Genomic DNA, 5132 nt, shown 5'->3' with positions numbered 1-5132 from the left:
AAATGCCCATACACGCAATACACCATTTCTTAATGACTGCCAGTGTGTAATAGGCCAATTCGTTAAATGCAATCTGCTTCCAGGCCAGGGCCACTTCTGTTGTTCTCTTGAAAATCAAAATAAAAACTTTTTCTTGAAGGACTTCAGAAGGGTATTCACCATTTAGAAAGTGACCATAGCTTCAATCCACCATCCAGAATACCAGTTGGTGAAAACCCTGTGAATTGTCAAAGAGAAAAGCCATCGATGAGGTGATATGTACAGTACTAGCGTTCATTAAACATGGCAAATGATCTACTTTGACAATATTGAGCCTGTTCTTTTGGGCTGCTCCACTCTGTCTACAACTTTGCCTATCCCAGCCTCTTCTTCTACTAGATACACTTGAAGAAGGATCATGAAGACGTTTCTTAGGACCCACAGATGGCAGAAACACATTCTTTTGATAATTACACAAACAATGTGCCTTCTACCAACTGCAGGGACCTGAGCAAGTCAGAAGGCAATCCTCCACACGATATCGATAAGTCTTAACAAGTTAGCGTCCATTCGATCTGAGAAAAAACATGGAAAAGTGTCAGGGAATGAGGTTTACAAGGGGACGAATAGAGATCAGCTACAAAACAGAACCAATAAAAGCAATACAATACTTCTTCACGTCTGCAAGGGAGTAATAGGCCCATTCGTTAAATACAATCTGCTTGCAGGCCGGAGTCATTTCTGTTCTTCTCTTGAAAATCAAAATTAAAAGTTTTTCAAGAAGGACCTCAGAAGGGTACTCACCATTTTTTTATTTTGGGGTACTCACCATTTAGACATTGATCATATCCTCGATTCACTATCCAGGATAACAGTTGGGGAAGACCTTGTTCAGAACGGCCTTTGACAAAGGAAATTTATGACAGACAAAAGGCATCTTTTAGTTGATTTAGACAACATTCGGTTTTGTAAAACACACAAAATGACATGCTTTTCGTAATATTCAGCATGTGATTTCAGGTTGACCCCTCAGTGCCTACAACTTTGCCTATCCCAGTCTCCCCTAATATCAGAGAACCTTGAATGACCATGACGTGTTTTTCTAGGACACTCAGAAGGAAGAAACACATTGCTCTGAGAGTTACACAAACAATGTGCATTCTCATCTCTTCTGGTACCTGAGAACCTCAAAAGATAATTCTCTATAGCATTTCCACAAGTCTCCACAAGACAGCGTCCATTCAATCTAAGAATGTTAATTCAAACGTGTCAGGGAATGATCTTCACAAAGAGACTAATAGACCTCAGCTGCACGAAAGATGCAATACACACAATGGACCATGTTTCGTGCCCTCCAGGGCAAAATAGGACCATTCTTTACAAACAGTCTGCTTCCAGGCCTTGGTCGACTTGGATGTTCCACTGAACATCAAAATCTAACAGGGTTACATAAAGGACCTCAGAAGAATACTCAACATTAATACACCAACCATACCCGAGATTCAGCATTCAGGCTACCAGTTGTGGATGCATGTTCCGGGAAGGACCTTTGGCGCAGATGCCCTGTGAATTATCAAAGAGAAAAGCCATCGATATGGTGACATCGACACCATTAGATTTCATTTAACATGTTAAATGATCTACTTTGATGATATTGAGACTGTTCTTTGGGCTGTTCGCATTTAGTCTACAATTTTGCCTATTACGGCCTCTGCTTCAACCAGATACACTTGAAGGACAAAATGAAGAGGTTTCTTAGGACCCTCAGAAAACAAAAACACGTTGTTTCGAGAGTTACCCAAACAATATACCTTCTGCCAACTGTCGAGAGCTGAGTTGGTTAAATGGCAGTCCTCCATAGCATATCTAACAGTCCTACAAGATATGGTGCATTTAATCTGAGTATATTAGTTCAAAAGAGTCAGGGAAGGAGGTTTACAAGGAGAATGATAGGGTTAACTGGGGAAAAAAAGCACCAATACATGCAACACAACAATTTTTGCGACAGCCAAGGCAGAATAAGACCATTATTTACAAATAGTCTGCTTCCATGCCTTGGTCGACTAGTTTGATCCACTGAACATCAAAATTTGTACAATTCCATAAAGGAATTTAGAAGGGTACTCACCATTTTCTCACTAACCATATCCTAGATTCAGTATTCAGGTCACCAGTTGGGGAAATATTTTCTCTGAACGAACTTTGAAACATGCCCCGCGAATTCCTCAAAGAGAAAAGGCATCGATGAGATGACATTGACAACTTTAAGGTTTGTTAAACATTCAAAATGATTTGCTTTTCCAATATTCAATCTGTTCTTTCAGATTAACCCCTCAGTCACAAAAACTTCACTTATACCAGTCTCTCCCACTATCAGATTTATCTGAACAATGAACATGTTGACGTTTCTTAGTAGCCTCAGAAGGCAGAAACACATGGATTTGAGAGTTACACAAACAACGTGCTTTCTCCCCTCTGATGGGAGCTGATCAGGTCAAAAGGCAGTCGTCCATAGTATGTGATGAACTGCCACAACACAGGGTTAATTCAAAGAAAGAATAATAAATCAAAAGTGCCAGGGAATGAGGTTCACAAGGAGTCTAATAGAGATGATCAGCTGCAAAAAAAGAGCCAATGAATGAAATACAACATTTCTTCATGAATGCCAGGGTTTAATAGGCTCATTCATTAAATACATCCTGCTCCCAGGCCGTGGACCTTTCTGTTATTCTCTTGAAAATCAAAGTTAAAAGGTTTTCACAAAGCACCCCAGAAAGGCACTCACCATTCGGACACTGACAATAGCCTACATCAAACATCCAGTCTGCCATTTGGGGTCGACCTTGCTGAGACAAGGCTTTGCTGCAGAGATGCTGTGAATTGGACACAGAGAAAATCATCGATGGGTTGACGTGGACACTGCTTGTTTTTGCTAAACATGCTAAATGATATGCTTTTGGAAATATTGTGCCTGATCCATCAAGCTGACCCCTCAGGGTCCACAACTTTGCCGATCACAGCCTTTCCTACTACCAGATAAATCTGAATGATTTCATGATGAGTTTTCTTAGGACCCTCAGAGGGCAGAAAACACATTGCTTTGAGAATTACATAAAAAATGTGCATTCTGATCTCTTCTGGGACCTGAGAAGGTCAAAAGGTAATCCTCCATAGCATAACAGCAAATCTCCACAAGACAGGGTCCATTCAAATTAAGAATTTTAATACAAAAGTATCAGGGAATGAGGTTCACAAAAGGGACTAATAGACCTCAGCTGCAAGAAAGATTCAATACTTGCAACACAAAATTTTTTCGTGACTGCAAGGGTGAAATAGGACCCTTCTTTAAAAACAGTCAGCTTCCAGGACTTGGGTCAACTAGGCTGTTCTACTGAACATCAACGTCTAACAGAGTTTCACAAAAGTACCTCAGAAGGTTACTTAACATTAAGATACTAACCATATCGTAGATTCAGCATTCAGGCAATCAATTGGGGATGAATATGTTTCGGGAAGTACCTTTGGCTAGGATGCCCTGTGAACTGTCAAAGAGAAAAGTCATCAATGATGTGACATTGACACCATTAGATTTTGTTAAATATTCTAAATGGTCTGCTTTTGAAATATTGAGTCTGTTCTTTCAGACTAACCCCTCAGGATCAAAAACTTTCCCTATACCAGTGTCATTTACCACCAGATTTTTGGAAGGATGAACATGATGACTTTTCATAGTACCCTCAGAAGGCAGAAACACATGGTTTTGAGAGTTACACAATGTACTGTCTGTCTCCCATCTTCTGGAAGCTGAGCAGGTCAAAAGTCAGTCCTCCACAGCATATGACAAAATCCAATAAGACAGGGTCAATTCAAAGTGAGAATATTCAATCAAAATGTCAGGGAATGAGGTTTAGAAGGAGATTAATACAGACCAGCTGCAACAAAAAGAACCAATACATACAATACAACATTTCTTCATGACTGTAATGGGCCCATTCATTAAATATAATCTGTCTCCAGGCCGGGGCCATTTCTGTTATTCTCTGGAATAAAAAAAATTAAACACTTTTCATAAAGCACTTCAGAAAGGAACGCATCATTTTGACACTGACCATACCCAAGATCCAGCATCCAGGCTCCAAGTTGCAGACAACTTTGCTCACAATGGCCTATGTCACAGGGACACTGTAAATTTGTTACGGACAAAAGGCATCTTTCCGTTGATACAGACACCATTTGGTTTCATTAAATGGGCTAAAATGGTATGTTTTTGGAAATATTGAGCCTGTTCTTACAGGCTGACCACTCAGGGTCTACAAGTTTACCTAACCCAGTCTCTCCTACTACCCGATAAACCTGAATGATGACCATGATGAGTTTTCTCCATACCCTCAGAGGGCTGAAACACATTGCTTTGAGAGTTACACAAACAATATGAATTCTCCCCTGTAATGGGAGCTTTGAATGTCAAAAGGCAGTCCTTCATATGATATTGACAAGTATTCACAAGACAAGGTCCATTCAAATTAAGAATGTTTACTGAAAAGTGTCTAGAAATCAGATTCACAAGGAGACTAATACAGCCCAGGTGCAAAAACGAGCCAATACACGCAATGCAACATTTTTTTCATGACTGCCAGTGTGGAATAGGACCATTCTTTAAAAAACGTCTGCTTGCAGGCCTTGGTCATCTAGGTTGTTACACTGACCATCAAAATCTAAAAGGGTTTCATAAAGAACCTAAGAAAGGTACTCAACATACAGACACTAAACATATCCGAGATTCAGCATTCAGGGTACCAGTTGGGGATGAATGTTCGGGGAAGGACCCTTGGCGTGGACACCCTGTGAATTGTCAAAGAGAAAAGCCATCGACGAGGTGACCTCAACACCGTTCGGGTTCATTAAACATAGCAAATGCCCTACTTTGACAATATTGAGACTGTTCCCTCGGGCTGCTCCTGTTGAGTCTACTGTTTTGCCCATCACAGTATCTCCTTCTACCAAATACACTTAAGGACAAAAATGAAAACGTTTCGTAAGACCCTCAGAAGGAAAAAAACACATTGTTTTGAGAGTTACCCAAACAACAGGCCTTCTGCCAACTGCCGGGAGCTGAGCAGGTCAGAAGGAAATCCTCCACAGCATACCAATAC

General features: G+C 40.5%; 1 long non-coding RNA gene across 1 annotated transcript; it reads right to left on the bottom strand.

Annotated features, from left to right (window-relative positions):
* Positions 1 to 357: 357 nt before the first annotated feature.
* On the bottom strand, positions 358 to 2648 carry LOC141496834 (uncharacterized). The gene is made up of 4 exons (XR_012471178.1): positions 2108 to 2648; positions 1475 to 1542; positions 809 to 880; positions 358 to 554 (listed from the first exon to the last, which is right to left on the bottom strand). It is a non-coding gene; the product is annotated as an uncharacterized LOC141496834 (long non-coding RNA).
* Between the last annotated feature and the right edge of the window lie 2484 nt (positions 2649 to 5132).

The sequence above is a fragment of the Macrotis lagotis genome, chromosome X, assembly GCF_037893015.1.
Source record: "Macrotis lagotis isolate mMagLag1 chromosome X, bilby.v1.9.chrom.fasta, whole genome shotgun sequence".
Taxonomy (NCBI): domain Eukaryota; kingdom Metazoa; phylum Chordata; class Mammalia; order Peramelemorphia; family Peramelidae; genus Macrotis; species Macrotis lagotis.
The sequence above is the reverse complement of the archived record's forward strand: the minus strand, read 5'-3'. Positions and strand labels throughout refer to the sequence as shown.